Source organism: Lissotriton vulgaris, chromosome 6 (genome assembly GCF_964263255.1).
Source record: "Lissotriton vulgaris chromosome 6, aLisVul1.2, whole genome shotgun sequence".
Taxonomy (NCBI): Eukaryota; Metazoa; Chordata; class Amphibia; order Caudata; family Salamandridae; genus Lissotriton; species Lissotriton vulgaris.
In genome coordinates, this window is record NC_141694.1 from 1163874365 (window position 1) to 1163895697 (window position 21333).

At 44.4% G+C, this 21333-nt stretch overlaps 1 protein-coding gene across 1 annotated transcript in view; it reads right to left on the reverse strand.

Moving 5' to 3' along the window:
- The window catches only part of AGPAT4 (1-acylglycerol-3-phosphate O-acyltransferase 4), a 371388-nt gene extending 351587 nt beyond the window's left edge, over positions 1 to 19801 (reverse strand). Inside the window, exon 1 of the mRNA XM_086927247.1 lies at positions 19583 to 19801. The gene's annotated coding sequence lies outside the window, so the exon portion shown is untranslated. The remainder of the gene's footprint in view (positions 1 to 19582) is intronic.
- Positions 19802 to 21333: the final 1532 nt, after the last annotated feature.

The following is a 21333-nucleotide window of genomic DNA, read 5'->3' on the forward strand; positions in this document are numbered from 1 at the left end:
AGCATGTGCGTGCTATATCGTTTTATCAGTAAAACTGGATGTCTGTGCAAATGTTGTGGCTGTTTCAATGGAAAATGTGTGGTCTGTAAAGAACAATACGCTAACACACAATGCTTTAGTTCCATTCTTGAATGGCCTGTCTCATGTCCGTTAAAGGTAGGTGAGACGCAAAAGCTTGTCATTCTCAAAATTGGGGCATGGTTCTAAAGAATTTGGGAAGCACTTCTCCCCAGTACACAAGGCAAGGTTCTCCAATGTTTCGGTCAAGCAGAAGTGGTCTGTGAACTAGTAACGTAAGGTGTGCAGCATGTTACAGTAAAATCACTAACATAACTATACAATTTGCTAGAATGGGGATTTGCTTAGTTTGGCACAACTGTATTGTAGTAAATAACATATCAGCAAATTTTGCACTTTAAGCTTGTTTTCGAATTACTCGTTTTCAAATAGTTAATACATGCAAAAGGACTATTCATCCGTTAACCTCATAGCTGCTATTACACATTCCTCCCCAGTGCTGCGCTGTCCATTCGAACTAGTGCTGAATGGACGTTCAATGGTCGTGCGCAGCACTGGGGAGGTAGTGCTGCCGTCGGCCAATGCACCGAGGCAGCACTTAAGGGGTTAATATAGTGTGAAAGGGATTCCTATGGGAACAGCATAACGACAAAATGTGCCTAACTACCCCAAAACACTTAATTAACATTAGCCAAAATGTATAATGTTTATTTCAAGGAGTAAGAGATGCCATTTCATGAAAAAAACTTATCAAATCACATTCATAGGTAAGGTAGTTACTCTGGAATTTCATGAGTAAGCCTCGAGAAAAATCATAACGACTCACAGAAAAATCTTTGCGAGTCTGTCCTGGTTATCTAGGTGTGGCACATGGCTAAAAGTTAGTGACGTAGAGGAAAGTCAACTGGAGTGTCGTAGAGCGGATAGGCGAAGAGTGGAGTAGAGTGTTGTGGAGTGCAGAGTTGGGTATTATAGTGTGGAGGCACGTTGAGTGGCATACAATGGAGTGGCGTAGAGTGGACTGGTGAGGAGTTCATTGGTATACAGTGCAGCAGAGTATAGTGACATTGAGTGCAGTAGCATTGAACTTAGCAGCATACAATGCAACCTCCTAGAATGCAGTAGCGTAGATTCGAGTGTGCATAAAAGAGTACCGTGGTACATAGTAGAGTGGCGTAGAGTAGTGTGGCACAGAGTACTGTGGCTCAGAGGGTAGTGGCGTAGAGTTGAGTGGCAGAGAGTGCAGAGCAGAGTTGAGTGATAGAGTGCAGTGGCACAGAGTGAAGTAGTGCAGAGTAGAGTGTCAGAGTGCAGTGGTGTAGAGTGTCGTAGAGACCAGTGGCGTAGAGTACAGTGCTGCAGAATACAGTGGCCTAGAGGTCAGAGACAGACAATACATTTCAGGTGAAATTACCATTACATGTGCACAGACATACAGCTTTATTAATAAACCTATACAGTGCACAAACGAAAATAAGTGGAAACTGCATCACCTAGTGTAATGATTTGTTTTGATCATATTAAAGTATTTGTTTCCAACACACTATATAAATTAAAAAAATGTGCATCCTTTGCGTTCCTAACTCTGATATATTCTGAAATACTTACACAGCTCATGTAAATGTGGTTGTGTGCTAGAAAAAATCTTTTTCCTAACCTAGGTACCCTGCAAAATTGACCCATTAATTCTTTCACTTTGAAGTCAGGGAAAGAACAGTAAACAAGCACCTCCAGAAGACAGCACCTGACATTTTACCTCTGTCTCTGAAAGCACAGCTAAATGTGATGACAAGATAAGATCGAGATTGAAAGGCCTGTTTAAAGAAAGGGAGTTTGTGGAAGAATACAGTAAACACGCTTTAGGCAATGGGAGGGGCCAACTGAACCTTGAGAGCCTAAAGCAAAAAAGCTAGCACATAGAAAGCCAGTAAATGTGCAAGACAAATCGCAAAGCTAATGGAATGCATTACTTGGTCAACTTTCTGAAAGTCTTTAAGATGTCTTTGGCAGCCATCTGGAAGGCTGCAAACTAAAAAGCATTGTGAATCTACCCATATATAGGCTCCTGCTTCCTTTGCTACCCAACAAACCAAAGAATGGCCCACAATCCAAACAGTAGAAACACAGGTGCTTGTTTCAGGAATACAACCTATTAAAGAGAAAGGCAGTTAACATACCCTCAACTTAATAAAAAGGCTCAACCCAACTCTGCAGCAATTCGATTTCCACCTTCCCAACCACTATATCTTATCCTCCGTCATGCCTCGCTGCTTGGCTACAGTAGTGGCCCCAGTCCGAAAAGAATGTGTCCCATAATCTATGGGGCGTAGACCCAACTGACCAGGTCACAGCGTAAAACATCCAGCACCTGAAAGGATGGCTTTGGGGAACCATCCTCACGAACAAAGACTAGCCTTGATGCCCCACCCAATTTTTTTCAAAATGAGACTATCTATACACTGGGAAGCAAGGAGTACTCTTCCTCAAAATCACCTTCTAGCCCCTGCTGAAACGTATCCATTTTACAGTGAGCCAGCCAAATCGTAATTTTATCAGCTGTAAAGCCAACATTCGAACACAGCAGACCAGTTTGGCCTTATAACCCCAAACATTCAGAAATTTGAAATGCTCCATGGAAATGCCAAACCATACATAAGGAAACAAATTGCGTCTAAATGTTGTAGTTTGTCCCAGAGCAACTTACCATAAATTGGCCAACTTCTGTTACTACGAGCACCACTTTCCCTAGCCCACCTTGCCAATATCCTCCTACAAACCTCATCCTCCATCAGATCATAGCCACAGAAATACTTGCTTTTAAAATGAAATGCCTGCCATGGTGTTGGGGATTGAACTTAAGGGCTAGGGTTGCTCCCCTTTTACGGGGGTGAATATTTTATACTCTTAGGCCCACCTACCCCTTAGCTTGGCTGGTGGATTGTGTGTGAAATGGTGCATTATTGGCATATGTGATTGTAATGTTATGTTCTCCTTTTTATTCTAGTGTAAAGCTTTGGATTCCTGTTTGCTGTTTCAGCAGTGGTTGTTCTGCAGTTTTGCGTAGTTGATTTTTTGGGTAGGAAAATGTTTTTTGTTGTATTTACTCCAAATGAGTATTATTGTCATGCATGAATGAATTTTTGGTAAGTGGTGTCATAATGGCAGCATGTTTAGTTAAGTGTTTTGAGCAAGAAATTCTTTGCGATGTGTTTTGCATTGTCTTGTGTGCAATTTTATTTTTTAGTGGGACATTGTTGACCCTTACTGTGTCTGTGCAGAGTAGGTGGTGGTGAGTCTAGCTGTTTCTGTCAAGTGAGTGGTATAGTTTTGGAGTATATAGGTCTTTGTGATAAAAACCCATTTTGTTTAATACTTATCTTACAAAGTGTTTGTTGTTGTCGACTTGTTTGACAAGTTACCTTTATTAGTAAGGATTATGGCATGCCGTAGAATTACTGCTCTTGGAGAAAAGGAGGGGTTTGGCCCCGTGGGAAAGAGGGTAGGTTGGGCCTTTTAATACTACGAAAGGGGATATTTACCTATGCCTCTGTTAGTGATTGAAGAAACAATTAATGCATAAAGAAGGGTAAACCACCATTTATTAGTTCGCCCAGACATTTGATTTATGTCATTTACTTTTTTTGAATTGTAAAACATTAAGCATTTCAAGACAGGGAGAGATCATCATCAACTACACATTATGCCATACATCACTGTTGAAAAAAGGAAAAATACTATATATACAATTAATGTGTAAGGAATAAACATACAATACAAATGTGCTCTCAAAAAAATAAATCAAATTATCATTAAACAGTTGCCAAGGAACAGTACGTAAGAACTGTGTTTGACCCATACATTGATTTCCTAGGGGCTAAACCGTATTTAATACCACCCAACATTCCTGTTCCAATGTTGTTAAAGTTCATATTATTTAACACCAGGAATGTGACAGATGCTGATGGCAAAAATTTGCACAAGTAACAAATAACTGAATGCCGACGCGTTTCGAGTCCCACTGTATTAATCACAGGACTCTCTTCAGGGCAGGATAAGTGTGTCCACAGGAACTGTTTAAAGAAAAGATGGGGGGGTATTTTTAGAGAGTCGTCCTCTCGTTGAATCAAGATAACTTTTTAAAGAAAAACGCATCAAAAGATGCAGCATACCTTGTGAGACCAGAGATTTATTGGTCTTTTAAGAATGTCATCAAATAGCGTGGTTATCAACCTGCGGAAGAGTGAGAATATCGTTTGAGTATACGGAATCAGAGATGGAGACTGCCCCCGAATCTGTGGGCGGATTCAGAATTTAATGAGTTTACCTTAAATTTTGGTACATCCAAATAGAGCTCGAAGAGCGAGTTAAATAAAATTCCAATGTCGGTAAGACGCCTCGTTTCTTCAGTGCAGACTTAATTTCTTACCTAAAACAACGAGTCAAATCACTGATTCCCTCGCGTTTTTTTACAGGACATTTTTTGGCCACTTGAGAGAAGTAAGTACCTCCTGCCTAACTTACGTCTTTAAACAAGTAAGCCAATTGCCGTTTATTCAGCGGCTCTTAGTGTGCAAGTCAGTGCTCGTTTTTTGGATGTTGTATTAAGTTTCGCCCAAATATTATTGTTTCAGATCAACAAAGAGCGCATGACATTGGAATTTTATTTAACTCGCTCTTCGAGCTCTATTTGGATGTACCAAAATTTAAGGTAAATCTCTGGTCTCACAAGGTATGCTGCATCTTTTGATGCGTTTTTCTTTAAAAAGTTATCTTGATTCAACGAGAGGACGACTCTCTAAAAATACCCCCCCTTCTTTTCTTTAAACAGTTCCTGTGGATACACTTATCCTGCCCTGAAGAGAGTCCTGTGATTAATACAGTGGGACTCGAAACGCGTCGGCATTCAGTTATTTGTTACTTGCGCACATTTTTGCCATCGCCATCTGTCACATTCCTGGTGTTAAATAATATGAACTTTAACAACATTGGAACAGGAATGGTGGGTGGTATTAAATAAGGTTTACCCCCTAGGAAATCAATGTATGGGTCAAACACAGTTCTTACGTACTGTTCTTTGGCAACTGTTTAATGATAATTTGATTTATTTTTTGAGAGCACATTTGTATTGTATGTTTATTCCTTACACATTAATTGTATATATTGTATTTTTCCTTTTTTCAACAATGATGTATGGCATACTGTGTAGTTGATGATGATCTCTCCCTGTCTTGAAATGCTTAATGTTTTACAATTCAAAAAAAGTAAATGACATAAATCAAATGTCTGGGTGAACAAATAAATGGTGGTTTCCCCTTCTTTATGCATTAATTGTTTCTTCAATCACTAACAGAGGCAAAGGTAAATTTCCCCTTTCGTAGTAGAATTACTGCTCAGCAGGTGGTTTGTATGCTTTTTGAATCTTCGTCTGAGCAGGATTAGGAGACTGACAGTGCGTCTGAGGGAGTGCAAGATTCTGGCAGTGAGTTTTCGGTCCACGAGGAATCATCTGATGATGAAGCTACTCTCAGTGCAGATGAAGTGCCTGTTTTAGAGGGGGACACTGATGTGTTAATAGTGCAGTAAGAGACATTGTTATTGCAGCCTGAAGCTGCAAGGCTTCCGCCTGAAAGTGCTGGACTCTGGGTTGATCCAAAGATGGTGCAGCCAGTGTTGCTTGCCTTTAGTGGGATGCAGGGTGTAGAGTAGATTTTGAAACTTTTTTGCTGATACAGTTTTTTCAGTTGTTCATGGATAATGTATTTTTGGCGGAGATTGTTGAGCAAACTAATTTGTATGCTGAACAGTTTTTGAGGGACAACAGTGCCAGACTTAGGCACCGCTCTAGAGCTACCCGGTGGACTTCCACAAATCTGGATGAGATTAAGAAGTTTTTGGGTTTGACTTTTTTGATGGGCTTGATAAGGAAGCTGTCCCTGGCTTCATATTGGTCTACCAGTCCCTTGATGGCAACGGCCATGTTTCCTGCTATTATGAGTCATGATCGGTATTTACTTTTACTTCTGATTCTGCATTTTTTTTATAATGATTTGGCGTTGCCACAAGATCACCGTGACAGTGACCATCTTTTTAAGATTCAGCCTGTTCTTGATCACTTTGTGGATCAATTTTCAGAGATCTACATGCCAGGGAAAGAAATAGAGGTTGATGATTCTTTGATCCTGTTCAAGGGCTGTTTGGGTTTTTAGGCAGTAAATTCCGAGCAAGAGAGCACGTTATGGAATTAGGATGTATTTGTTGTCTGGGAGTAAGACAGGATATGTCTATAATTTCCGAGTTTACACTGGTAGGGATTCCACTACTGACCCCCCTGGTTGTCCGTCCAGTTTTGAAGTTTCAGAGAAAATTGTGTGGGATCTTGCTAGAGGACTGTTTAACAGAGATCAACATAAGTAGACACTTTGCTTGTGGCACAATACGCTCTAACAGTAAAGGTTACCCAAAAGAGCTTGTTTGCAAAAAGCTTCAGAGGGGACAGTGCAGTGCATTGCGTAGTGAGGAACTGCTCGCTGTGAAATTTGTGGACAGGAGGGATGTGTACATGCTAACTACCATTTATGATGATGATCAATGGTCTTGTGTGTCACGTATGAAAGGTGTGTCACGTATGAAAGGTTCAAACCGCTGATCAGAGGTTTGAACCTTAAACTGCTGTTCGTAAGTCTTACATTTGGTATAAGAAGTTGGACATCCATCTCTTCAATTTAGCAACTTTTTTTTTTTTAAACCTTTATTATATCATTCACAAAAATTACAGGAGTGGATCTACAACCACCAGGGCCGGACACTGCAGTTAGGAGATACGTATAAGAAGTTCAATAACACAGCTCTTCAGCCGGCAACCCTGAGGTCCGGCAGCGGTACAGGATATATGTTGCATTAAACACAGTGTAGATCGCATGTTATTCATAAGGTTTTAATTTTGCATTTAACCCCCCCCCCCCCCCCCCCCCCCCCCCCCAGAGAAAGGGTAAAGAAGAAGATACAGGATATCCGGAGCCACACATTCGAAGATATAATAGAGGTGGGTAGGTGTAGGAAGGTAATCGCGGACCAACTTAAGGGACAGTAAAGACGCAAGCACTAGCTAGCTCAAGGAGGGCAAAGAACCAAACAACCGACCTCTCATCGTAGCCGCCCACCCTCAGACCCCGCCCACTTGTATACTCCAGGATGAAACAGAAAGTATTGCTACCGGACACTGCAAGAAGAAGAAAGGGGCCATAGAACAAAACAAAGGCAAAATAACAAACCCCCCCACACCCTCCACCCTGCACCCTGCACCCCTGCAATGGCTACGGCCTACCCCACTAGCAGCGTGCCTGTCACCCATAGGAATACCCTAAAAGAGAGACAAAGAAAGAAAAAGGGGGCCATAGAACAAAACAAAGGCAAAATAACAACCCCCCCCAACCTGCACCCCTGCAATGGCTACGGCCTAACCCACTAGCAGCGTGCCTGTCGCCCAGAAAGATCCCTAAAAGAGAAGAAAAGCGGAGGAAGAGAGATAAAAGCACACTCCCGGACTCCTTTACCCTCCACCAGGTGAAACCACCCCGAAACACGGTCAAAATAGAATGCAGCAAAATATAAAATCAGTCCGGAGAAGCATGATACACACCACCCAACCCTTGTACAATACAGGTCACAATCCCAGCAGCGAGGTAAAGTATTAAGCCAAACCCAAAAAAGACACAAGTTAACCCTGGCCGGTACGATTATTAACCAGAGCACTTATAATCCAGACCACAACGACAGTGAAAACAGCAGAGCGTTCATAAAAGTTCAAGTCAGTACGAGCGAGTCGAAAAAAGAATAAAAGTGCATGGTATCCACAAAGCAAGTGAGAAAAAGTGTGGAAGGATAATGAAGCTCTCCGATAACCACAGGTGATCTTGTTGAGGCACTCAAGGTTGTCCATGTCGATGTTCAGTGGGTTATGGCGCAAGCAGGGGAAGCTAACAATGTTCACGGGCGCGCGAACCATCTTGTAGGGATCAGCAGCGCACACGGAATCCGGCTTCCGCACAGGGTCCTCAAAGTTGAGCCCACAATGGTCCATGGGTCGTACAGCTGGCTGTAATAATGCAGAAAAGTCGCCGTCCGGTCTCCGGCAGATATTGTCCATAGTTGCAGACAGTGTCCGGTATTGGACGATGATCTGTGAGCGGAGCGCCCCCAATGGCCGCCATTACGGCATGCAGCGATGGTGTGCCTTCTGTCCCCTCCATCTCCTCTCACGAAGCGACAGAGCAGGATATGAACCATGGAGGTCGACTACTCCGGGGTAGCAGGCACAACCGGAGCAGACAACAACAATGGGCGCCTTCACCTTACGATTTCCACACCTTCGCCACTAGTCAGGGCTCTGGTCCGTCACCCCCGGGAGGCTCACGGTGTCTCCAGGCACCGAACACAGGACCGTGGCAACCGAAGAGCCACGCTGCGGCGTCTGCGGTGTAGACAGAATATTAAATCGCCCTTGGAAACGAGTAAAGTGTGTCTCCGTTCGAGAGACCGGACGAGTCCCAAAGTCCACAGCCAATGTTGTTCAACTCCAGCCCGGGTGGGTTGGAAATCGAGGCCCCGGCTTCCACGCTGAGTTAGGCCGAGAATGAAACACGGCGTATCTTCGTCACCCGATATGTTAAAAAGTTCGGGATTGCGCCATCAGAGTCAGTAACTCCTCGCGTACACAGGAGTCAGGTGCAAAAGGAGGATAAAGTGCAGGATATACGAGCTGCTGGCGGAGGTCGGCGGAGCTGGGAGCTTATGCGGCCATCTTGGTTTCCTACGTAGCTCCTCCTCTCAATTTAGCAACTTTTAATGCTTTTGTTGTGTTCAAGGAGTGTTCTCTTGTGTCAAAGATGACTTTTAGTCCGTTCCAGGGGTCTGTGATAGGCAGCCTTGTTGTAGTGGAACAAGCAAGTGTTCCTAGAATTGGAGTGGTGGAGGATGTGGCTAGATTGAAAGAGCGCCACTTTTCTGATTCAATTCCTCCCACGCCCCAAAAAAAACAATCCCTGTAAGAGATGTAGAGTTGCTTGCAAAGAAGTATGCGAAAGGAGAGTCGTATGCACTGTGCCGATTGTCCTTCTAATCCTGGGCTGTGTGTGCCCACATGTTTCCGATTGTATCAAATTCAAAACAGTTTTTGGGAGCAACTGTGAGTCTAATAATGTACTGCCTGGTCTGTATGGTTTTATATAGTTGTTGTTCAGTTTCACGTTTGGCAATAGAATGATGTCTTTAGTTACTGCTGTTGTTTTTGTAGTTATAGTTTTTTATCTAGTTGCAATTGGTTGAGTTTTCTTTTTTGTTAAAAAAAAAATGAATGATGGTGTGCGTGGACTGGCGCTTGGCTGGCAGTGTGTCTGGACTAGCGCTTGGCTGGTGGTGTGCGTGGACTGGGCTTGGCTGGCGGTGTGCGTGGATTGGCTCTTGGCTGGCAGTGTGAGTGGACTGGTGCTTGGCTGGCAGTGTGCGTGGACTGGCGCTTGGCTGGCGGTGTGTGTGGACTGGCGCTTGGCTGGCAGTGTGCGTGGACTGGTGCTTGGGCGCCGGACTGCGTGTATTGGCTCTTGGCTGGCAGTGTGTGTGGACTGGCGCTTGGCTGGCGGTGTGCCTGGACTGGTTCTTGGCTGGCAGTGTGCGTGGACTGGCGCTTGGCTGGCGGTGTGTGTGGGCTGGCGCTTGGCTGGCGGTGTGCTTGGACTGGCGCCTGGCTGCCGGTGTGCATGTATTGGCTCTTGGCAGGCGTGGGCGGGCGCTTGGCTGGCGGTGTGCGTGGGCTGGCGCTTGTCTGGCAGTGTGCATGGGCTGGTGCATGGTTGGCAGTGTCCCTGGACTGGCGCTTGGCTGGCGGTATGCGTGGATTGGCTCTTAGCTGGCGAGTGTGTGGGCTTGCGCATGGCTGGCGGTGTGGGTGGGCTGGCGCTTCGCTGGCAGTGTGCGTGGGCTTGCGCTTGGCTAGCAGTGTGCGTGGGCTTGCGCTTGGCTGGCGGTGTGCGTGGGCTGGCACTTCGCTGGCAATGTTTGTGGGCTTGCACTTGGCTGGCGGCTGTGTGGGTGGGATGGTGCTTGGCTGGCGGGATGCGTGGGCTGGCATTTGTAGTGGAACAGGCAAGTGTTCCTAGAATTGGAGTGGTGGAGGATGTGGCTAGATTGAAAGAGCGCCACTTTTCTGATTTAATTCCTCCCACGGCCAAAAAAACAATCCCTGTAAGAGATGTAGTCTGCTTGCAAAGGGGTATGCGAAAGGAGAGTATTATGCACTGTGCCGATTGTCCTTTTAATCCTGGGCTGTGTGTGCCCACATGTTTCTGATTGTATCACACTCAAAACAGTTTTTGGGAGCAACTGTGAGTCTAATAATGTACTGCCTGGTCTGTATGGTTTTATATAGTTGTTGTTCAGTTTCACGTTTGGCAATAGAATGATGTCTTTAGTTACTGCTGTTGTTTTTGTAGTTATAGTTTTTTATCTAGTTGCAATTGGTTGAGTTTTCTTTTTTGTTAAAATAAAATTAATGATGGTGTGCGTGGACTGGCGCTTGTCTGGCAGTGTGTCTGGACTAACGCTTGGCTGGTGGTGTGCGCGGACTGGTGCTTGGTTGGCGGTGTGCGTGGATTGGCTCTTCGCTGGCAGTGTGCGTGGACTGGTGCATTGACTGGCAGTGTGCGTGAACTGGCACTTGGCTGGCGTGGTGGGTGGACTGACGCTTGGCTGGCGGTGTGCGTGGACTGGTGCTTGGCTGCCTGTGTGCGTGTATAGCCTTTTGGCAGGCGGTGTGTGTGGACTGGCGCTTGGCTGGCGGTGTGAGTGGACTGGCGCTTAGCTGGGGGTGTGCGTGGACTGGCGCTTGGCTGGCGATGTGCGTGGATTGGCTCTTAGCTGGCGTGTGCGTGGGCTTGCGCTTGGCTGGCGGTGTGCGTGGGCTGGCGCTTGGCTGGAAGTGTGCGTGGGCTTGCGCTTGGCTGGCAGTGTGCATGGGCTTGCGGTTGGCCTAGGGGTTTGCGTGGGCTGGCGCTTGGCTGGCAGTGTGCGTGGAGTGGCGCTTGGCTGGCAGTGTGCGTGGGCTGGCAGTGTGCGTGGACTGGCGATGTGCGTGGGCTGGCGGTGTGTGTGGGCTGGCGGTGTGCGTGGGTTGGCGGTGTGCATGGTCTGGCGCTTGGCTGGAAATGTGTGTGGGCTTGCGCTTGGCTGGCGGCTGTGTGGGTGGGATGTTGCTTGGCAGGCGGTATGCGTGGGCTGGCATTTGGCTGGCAGTATGTGAGTAGTGACTTGATGCTGGTCATTACACACTCTGCTAGTCAAAGGCCACTGCAGACACTATGTCAACTACCAGCTGGCGTGATTACTGTGTCAGTCATGTGGGCGTATGAAAGTGATGGGCTCTTGAATGGCGCTGTCTGTAGATGAGAATGTTGTAATGTGCTGGGCCAGTGGCTGGCGGTGTGAATGGTCTTGTGTGTCACGTATGAAAGGTGTGTGAATGGCCTGTAAAGAGGTTGGTACCTTGCTGTGGCTTTACAGATCACGCACCGTGAGTCCTTAGTTCAGGTTTTTAACCTTTTAAATATTAACAGTGCATTTCCTTTTTGTTAAATTTCTTTTTAATAGAATTTTACGCTCTGAACTTTCACTCACCCTTGTGTCAAATCCAACCAATATGTGCGAATACTTAAGGAATTGTTCATTTTGAAGGAATATTTGTCTGGTCTGTATCTGCCAGGTTGTACATTGTCTCCAAATTGTCTGTGGATGTGAGTGTTGTAATGTGCTGGGGCCGCAGCTGGTGGTGTGAAAGTGTGTGTCAAGTATGAAAGGTGTGTGAATGGCCTTTAAAGAAGTTGGTGCCTTGTCTTGGCTTTACAGCTCACGAGCTGCGAGTCACTGGTTCAGGTTTTTAACCTTTTAATTATTAACAGTGCATTTCCTTTTTGTGGAATCTCTTGTTAATAAAATATACATTTTGAACCTTTCACTCACCCTCGTGCCAAAATCAACCAGTATGTGTGTGTACTCGAGGAACAGGTGGATATGCAGTCAAATTTGTCTCATCGTGTTAAGGTGTAGTCTGTCTCTAGGGAAAATTTGCTAACTTTAGATATTTCTGTAAAGTTTTAAATAATGGGGATTGTTCAGTGGTGTAGCTCTCATGGATCCCAACAAGTTTTTTTACTCACATTACCATGCAAACTTCAAAATGTGACTATAATTACGCATTTTCCTTGCAATACTGTGTCATAATATTCAGTTGTCAGAAAAAACAGACTTTTCCTACCACCCAGCATTCCCCCCCAGGTCTCTCGATAAAAATGGTACCTCACTCGCGTGGATGGGTCAAGTACCCATGACAAGCAAGGGCCCAAAACCTATTGAGGCGACATCAAAATTACCTATCGCAAAACAACCTGCTTCTGCAAGGGGGTCCAATTCGTTTTTCGCCCCTAGCTCAGCTGCCCTCTACGGAAACCTACCAAATCCACACATTTCTGAAAACTAGACACCGGGCGAGTCCAGCAAGGGATGGCTTGCTTGGGTCCTCCAACATTTTCCTACCCAGAATTCCTTGCAAACCTCAAATTTAGAGGGGAAACATCACTTTTTTCTCGAATTTCTGCGTGGTGCGTGAGAAAGTTCTGGAATCTGTGTGGATCCACAAATTTCCTCCCACCCAGCGTTCCCCCAGGTCTCCTGATACAAATGGTACCTCACTTGTGTGGGTAGGCATAATGACTGCAACTGGAAATGGCCCAAATCGTACTGTGGAGACTTCAAAATTACCTATAACAAAACTACCTGGTTTTGGGGAAAGGGGGGGGGGTGTACCTGGGGGTTTGGTCCCGGGCTCGCCTCCATCTAGGGAAACCTACCAAACCCACACATTTCTGAAAACTAGACACCCTGGGGAGTCCAATGAGGGATGGCTTGCGTGGATCCCCAACGTTTCCCTACCCAGAATGCTCTGCAAACCTCAAATTTGGCTGAAAAAAACTAATTTTCCACATATTTTTGGGTGGAATCACCGTGCCGGCACAAATGTCCTACCCCACAGCGTTCTCCTTAGTGTCCCAAGTAAAATGATACCTCACTTGCGTGGATGTCCAATGCAGAATTGGCTAAAAACATTTTTTTTTAATATAATGCTTAGGATTCTAAGTACTATACCCTTAATCCCTATGTTTTGGGCTCTTACCAGTCACTGGCCATTGCCTCAGCCACACAAGTGAGGTATCATTTTACTCGGAAGACTTAGGGGAACGCTGTGGGGTAGGACATTTGTGCCGGCACGGTGATTCCACCCACAAATATGTGGAAAATGTGTTTTTTTCAACTAAATTGGAGGTTTGCAGGCGTTCTGGGTATGGAAACATTGGGGGATCCACGCAAGCCATACCTCATTGCAAAAAAAGGGTCAGTTTTCAATGTAAAAATGTGGTGTGTCCACGTTGCGTTTGGGCCATTTCCTGTTGGGGGACTAGACCTACCCACACAAGTGAGGTACCATTTTTCTCAGAAGACTTTTAGGAACGAGGGGTGGGTGGAATTTTGTGGATCCACGCAGAATCCAGAACTTTCCACCACAGAAATGTGAGGAAAATATCTACTGTTTCTAAACTTTATATTTTGTTCTAATTTCAGAACCACATAGGTGTCTTTCATACTGATTTTTCCATGTATATATTTTCCCAAATTAATTGCTCTATACCTGGTACATAATGAAACACCATTGCAAGACGCTGCTCAGTTATTGGCTCTGTGTTCGTCTGGTTCTTGGTGAACCTACAAGTCCTATATATCCCCACAACAAGAAAGGTCCAGCGATGTAATGGTATATTGCTTTCAAACAGCTGTCACAATTAGAAGAAGTTACAGGTGAAAATGTTGGCACAAATGGCTGCTTTTTCCTACTAATTATCAATTTTTCCTATATTTTACTGTTAGTTTCTATAAAGAAACCTTGAAATGACCCCTTGCTGAATTCAGAATTGTGTCTTCTTTTCTAAAATGTATAGCTTTCCAGGATCGATTATTGCTTTCATACCCATTTCTACCATTGACTGGAAGAAGGTTGAAAGCACAAAAAATAGCAAAAATAGGCTATATCCCAGTAAAACGCCAAAACTGTCTAAAAAATGTTGGTTTTCTGACAAAAGTCTGACATTCCCAAAAAGCTGGAGAAATTGTGATTTCAGCCCCACAAACCCTTTGTTGATACCATTTGCAGGGTAAAAAACAGACGCTTTCATTTGCAGCACTTTTTCCCATTTTTCACCCCAAAAAAACAATGTAATGTATTTTGGCTAATTTCTCGGTCCCCTCCAGGGGAATCCACAAACCCTGGGTACCTTTAGAATCCCCATGAGGTTGGAAGAAAAGGACGCAAATTTAGCGTGGATACCTTCTGTGGTCAAAAAGTTACAGGGGCCTAAGCGCAAACTACCCCCAAATAGCCAAAAAAAAGCCTTAGCACAGGGGGGGTGAGGTAGGGGTGCCTCGCAGCGAAGGGGTTAATGACTAGGTAAGGTTCTAAGCACGTTTTCTCCTACTGATGGGGCAGGAAATCATTGACAGGTTTTCCTGGTTAGCGTGGCAAGAAAACATTTGTTGCATGAGAGGGGGCCAAAAAGGGAATGTGAACACAGATCAGAGAGTCTGGGATATGATCATGGTTCAAATGGATGGAGCGGGCAATAGTAACAAGGAAGTTGTGATGACGTCTTTCCAGCTTTCCACATCAGTGTACATTGCTTGACAGATCCAAAAAAGCCATATGGATTGCTCAGACCTTGGCTTGCACATTTACCTAAAATCTTAAGAAGGTTAAAAGATTGTACCACGGTTCCAGCTCCAGAGCGGAAGCCAAACTGAACCTCTGAAAAAAAACTTGCCATCGCTAGTCCATTCCCCGAGAAGATGAAGGATTACCCTCTCCCAAGATTTTAGCTAAGGAATCCAAAATGGATATGGGCCTGATGCAAGTAGGTACATTTCTGTTCCCTTTTTAAAAATTTGGACTGTAGTAGAGTTCCTCCAGGAAGAAAAGATCTGACCTAAAGCTACACTACAAAAAACATTTATTAAAAGCGGTGCCCAAAAACTGGAGTTTTGTTTAAAAACGTCAATGGGTACCTCATTAGGCCCTGGAGCTTTGCCTAGGGAGGATTTGGAAATGGCTATCATTGTCATGTCCACGGTAATGGAATTGCTCAAGGCTAGGTATTCATCCGGAGATGGATAAATCTGTGGCTTTTCTTGAATTAAGCAGTGTTACCAAAGATTTCTGAAAAATGGTGAAGCCATTCGGCGACTGGAATATGGCATCCGATCGGGGGGGAGGGGGAAATCGATGGCACTAAAATGAGGCCTATTGATGACTTCACAAAAAGTCTTAGAATCACGTACTGATGATGCCATTACTAGGTCATCTCAGGCCTGATTCCTCACTGACTGCTCTCAGATCTCCAGCTGATCTGACAGTTTTTAAGAAACATCTTAACACCTGGCTTTTCCAGGGCTAGGCGTGCTTGTTAGGTCCTGTTAGAATGAGTCGATCAGAGCCTGGACACTCTTGTTGAGTAGCTATACGCTCTACACATGTGTTTCATTCATTCATCCCTCACCTCCTTCTTCCTTGCAGCACCAATTGCTTTATATAAATTCCCAAGTTATTTTTTTTTTTTTTGTAAGTTTTATATAACACGAACTCAACCTGAAGGTATCCGGTATCACAGCGCTTTTCATGAGCACCATTTGCGTTACAGACGGACACATTCATTTTTGTTAGGCAGGCAGAGATTAAGTGATTTGTCCAGAATCACAGGATGTTGAGTGTCCTTGCCATGACACAAACCTGGATCCCTAGCTTCGAGGTCGACCGATCTAGCCGTTAGGCCATACCCTCTTCCCATGTGATTTGAGCAGAGTTACGTGGGGATTCCTTGAGGGCCTCCTTGAGCTGCTGTTTTAGAGCTGCCGTAGTTTCAGAAGAACCATTTAAAAGGGTGAAGCTCTTTGGGCGTTACCTGGATTATAAATTGATTTGCACTTGATTACAAATGGCCTCAAAGCTATGAACCGTATCAACGGGGGTAGTGCACTCTGCCAATTTGGGCCCATTTAAGAAGGATGTTCTTATTTGCTGAATATTTTAATTCAATGAGACAATTAGTCACTGTTGGTTTAATAGTAGGACCTGAAAGGACTAGGAAAATAGGGTTGTGGTCACTCAAAATTGAGGTCATTGTGTAGGAGTCAAGAACATATAGGGCTATATAAGAAGGGGAAAAAAAATGAAATTGATTACGGAGCCTATTCCTTTGCCTGTGAATGTGGGACAGGGGTATCCTTTTCCTTTAGAAAAATCAGCGATTTGATGGAGATTAAACTTCATGATGCTTTGATTCAGGGTGTCACCATACAGGGTGTGCAAAATGTGGGGCAAGTTTTTGTTGGATCCATCTGAAACCCCACATTCTTTCCAATAGGGCAAGCTATGGAACTAAAGCCACCCACCCATAGAATCCCCTACCTGTCTGGGTGACTTAGAAGATATTCAGACACAAACGTATCTAACTAATTTACCGAATTATTACGGTGATTTACTAAATATTTCAAATAAAAATCGATCAAAAGTATATACAATAAACCTGGGATTTCAAGACGCAAGATTTAAGAGCAGGATGAACTCCATAACTTCTCTGCTTTCAAGAGACAGTTCTTTAGGTAAACTTATATCCACACACCTCCCTCAGCCCGACCTGAAGAAGATGGTGAAGCTGGTAAAGAAAAGGATTGAAATCCATCAATAAAGAAATCCACCTGAGACCAAGTCTCGACAGCAAACCACATTGACATCTTTAATAATTTCTAGCCAGTCAGGATTACTCAATTTATCTTTTATGCTGGCAATGTGCCAAGATATAAAACGTAGTGGATTTGGGACGATTTGGATCTGTGAAGAGGGTGCAGAACCAGGAGGACCCTCGCGCAGGGAAAGATGGTATTGGTATCTCACCCAGTCAATCGACCTCCGAAAGTTCTTATAGAACAGCAAAACAGTTTGGATGGAGAAAAAATAGAGTGGGTGTAGCACTTCCATTAGGGAGTAAATCTGGGAACTAGCTCACTATTTCCAATAATTCCATTAAAACACAGCACCACAAGGTAATTCCCCGTCCTTAGCCTCCAGCAGACTGTAGAGTATGCTCCTAACACCAGCTACAATAACCAGAGTCACCGCTTCAGCTCAATAACTAGTCTAGTGTAGGACACAATGCTTGTCCAGGAAGAGTGTTTGGTTTATAGTTGCAGTATCAATAACCAGCGTCTAAGCTCCTTTTCTGGAGAAGTTTCCAGAGCTAACTTGAACCAAGCCATATGGGATAATGGTCATATGGCCACATAATAGTGTATTCTAGCAGCTTACGGTGAAGAGATAGATAGATTTAGGGTTGTATCTCTGCCCCAGACTGTGCTACCATCTTCTAGTTTGCTTTTGTTTATCTGATCTGCATATCTCTGGTTTCTACCTACCTGTTGATCAAATGAATTGTCTTTTTAAAAGATAAAGCACTGACTGGGAATTTATGTTAATATTGACTGCCCATCACCCAAGGAAAAGGCCTTGTACTTTCTTAGCATTTTAAGACGTGACTATTCAAATTTATAGGAACATTCTTTTCCATATATCCAGTCACCATGCAGCACCCACGCATGAGGATAGGAGAAAAGCTAAGAAAAGGCACAGTAGGCATCCATGCACGTACTTTCCAGATTTTGATCTGTCTGTAGCATACCATCTAAACCATAATTGAATATGAACATCTGACGTGTACAAAGGAGAGGAGATTCCACTCGTCACCATTGTCGGTGGTACACAGTGCTATACAAATGCATCTACAACACAAGAGCATATGATCACTGTTAAAAATGATCACTACGATAATCCTGTGCTTCACAGAATTGTTAATAAAGAGACACTGTCGGGTTACTCGCGATTCGCTATTGCACTGGTATGCAGTACCACACTAATGCCTTGTATAGAAGACTTTTTGCCGTTTCAAATAAAATCTGTGTTTGCGATGCTCTCCCCCACCCTCCTCCGCTACACTCTCGCAGATTCCTTGAAAGATATCCTGCCCCCGGTGTTTTGACAGTGTGTACAAATGGTGTCGGCCAACACTGTCTCCCACAGCACAGATTGATCATTTAAACACACACTTCGCACGCACGTCATCGCATTCCGAGGAGCTGCACCTGCTCCACTCACGTAGATCTCTAGCGATATTTTATTTCGTGTTAATGCAGTGAAAGGAAACGTGGGACAATAACAGGGTATTTAGAGAAATGTCACTACTGAACTTGCATTAACACACTTATTACGACAGTGCACGTGCCAAATTTAAGGTTATTACCAAAGTACAAGTAATATTAGGAAAAACAAATCACGTTTTACTGTCCATAGATTCGTGTAACTTTTCAAATCTCTTGAGTGCGAGTATACCAATATAACATGCTGAACAAATGTAACCGCTTCCAATCTTGTTTTTCATATATATATATATATATATATATATATATATATGAGATGGGATGGAAATTCCGACTTCTGTTTGAAATACATTAGGAAATCATAACACATGAATGACCACGGCAACATCTACAGGTGTGCAGTTAATGGGATCTTTGTTTCTATACACACATGAACAACAGCTGAAACCAAAACAAAAAGGGCTGCTTCACTGCCCATACGAAATATTTTACCATAAAAAAACATTTTTTATTTTTTTTTAGAAAAACGAGCGTAAACAAGCCGATGGGGAAAACGTCACGTTACTGAAAAGCAGTTCAGTGGTGTTAATTCGCTGCTGAAAGCATCGCCTCTCCAAGGAAAAGCTGCGCCTGCATGTTCACCGACGCCGTTGTAAATAGGCTGTCACCAATGTGTTTTCTTGGCAGCTTACCACAAATCATCTCCTGCCACCCTGTCCCATTCAGAGATTTAAGAAGGGGGGGTCGGGGGGGACAGGACAGTGAATGGCAAAAGCAAGCCATGCTAGCTTATAAACATTCAACGCCACACCCCATCTGAGTAAAAGAGGTTTCACATAGAAAATGTGGCATGGGTCTTTCCTTGTTGTTTATAGGGCGGTGTTCACGGTATTTTTGTGGTAACCATGGAAACACCACGTGAGCCCAAGCTGCACGAGACACACGGTGGTGAAACCTGCAATGAGAACATTCTAGTTTCTTTCAGGCACTCCGACGTAAAGCAATAATACATTAAAGAAATAAGCAAAGTGACAAAGGTACTATTTCCCGCCTTAACTCGCCTCCCCTCCCCCTTTACAATACACACGCTATAAACGTGAAAGAAGTTCCCCCAGGTCTGGGTTTATGCACAAACTGGGGTGAGCTTCTGTCAGTAGATACCTGCTCGGGCTGACAGCTATCAACGACCCAACGCAACAACAAGTACAGATCTGTTGAATCGACCACGTTAACAAGACGGAAACTTCTGTCGAAGGATGCTACGTACCTTGTGTCTGCCAGTGCCAGACCTTGACATGTGTACTTTAGATTGAATGGGAGAAAGGGCGGCTCAGCCACTGAAACTGCAACTACTTTGTGCGAGCTGTAAATCAGCCAGCACTGAAACGAAAGCCTGGCTCCACCCTCTGGGGTGGGCTAAAAAAAAAGAGGTTCTCGCCCGGCGGCTCCCCACCAATGCATGTCACTTCCTTCCAAAGCTGTGATTAACTATACACTGAAGGGGAGTGTGGGTGTAACCGCCTGCTGATGTAATGCCTTGCCACCCGTTCACCCCTCCCCAGTTACAGTAAGGCGTGGAACAAATGTAAACCGCTTTTATTTAATTTCTGCGAACTAGTAAAACTGCCTGGAGCTTACCACGATTTTGTGACTAGTAAGTTTTATAGTTGTTGTTTTTATGCTATTTTGCCGCCGTCGCCTGGTTCGAGCTCTTCGCAGAAAGAACACAAGCTTGCTTTCTCATCACCGCGGCGAGATTATGCCATCTCTTGGTTTCTTCCTTCCAGGAAAATATTGCGAAATCCGATTCACAAATGGTATTAATTACTAAGGCATCGTTTTATTATGGTTCTATGGGTTTATGCATGTTCAGGAGTTCTAGAATGTGTTCTGGGTTCTAATTCTATGTTCTTTGTTGCTGCTGCCTGAGTGGTAATAAAGGTGTAGTGCATAATATTAGCCTCCGGGCCTTGATGTAAAATTACTAAGAGGCATCGTTTTATTAGAGTCTCTGCTTGTTGACTCGGTAGAGGTTTATTTTCATAGACGGCTTAAAAGCAAACCCTTAATGAAGTATACCAACTCAAACGTTTTTTATTGGAAATGTCAGGTTTGTGAAACTTATAGATCAGAAATTGCTATATATATTTACCAGTGCATGTGGCCAAACATTAAACATGGACAAGAGCAGATGACATGACGTGGCAAAGAAAAGCATCCATAAGGTCCCACGATGGTGTTCACAGCATTCGGGTTGGTCTCGAGGGATATACTGCTGTCATCCATGATGTCTTTCTGAGATAGACTCCCGAGAGGATAGGAGTCGAGAGGAAGGGGAAAGAGGAAAGAACCAGCTGGTGGGAAGAAGAGGGGAGCAGCAGAGAGAAAGCAAAGGTTATACGCGAGAAGATGGGAAGAAGAGGTAGAGGTAAGTTTGTACACCACAATGCGGCAGAACAGCTCAGGTCGGGTGTGGCGTGTTATTTAAGATATACCGGGCACCCGGGACCTATTGGAAGGTATGAAGAGCATGGATGGTTCACGGAGGTTTATGGCTTTTAAAGTAGATATCCAGTGAGTTCCAAAGTTTCCTTTGTGAGGGACGCCCTGGGGAGTGTTGTAAAGTGATGTTATCTGCACCTCGGAGGTTAATCACCCAGTTTAACCAGCATGCATAACTTGCCTTTTTGGTGTCTTTCCAATTGTTTAGGACGACCTTCACAGCCGCCGTGAGAAGAAGGTCTAGAAGGGCCCTGTCCACTTCAGGGATTTGTGTTTCCTTCGCAAAGCTGAAAACAAGATAGGGAAGTTCTTTGGTTGGTGTGATATTAAATACTTTGTGGATGAAGTCAAACACCCTATTCCAAAAGGCTGAGACGCAGTCGCATTGGAGAGTGAGATGGTCTAGATCCCCATTCCGCATGTTTGCAGTTCCAGCGAAATGCGTCAGGGCAGAGTTTATGTGCGTATAGGCGAGCTGGCGTCCAAAAGACTATGCATGAGCCAGAACTTGGCTTG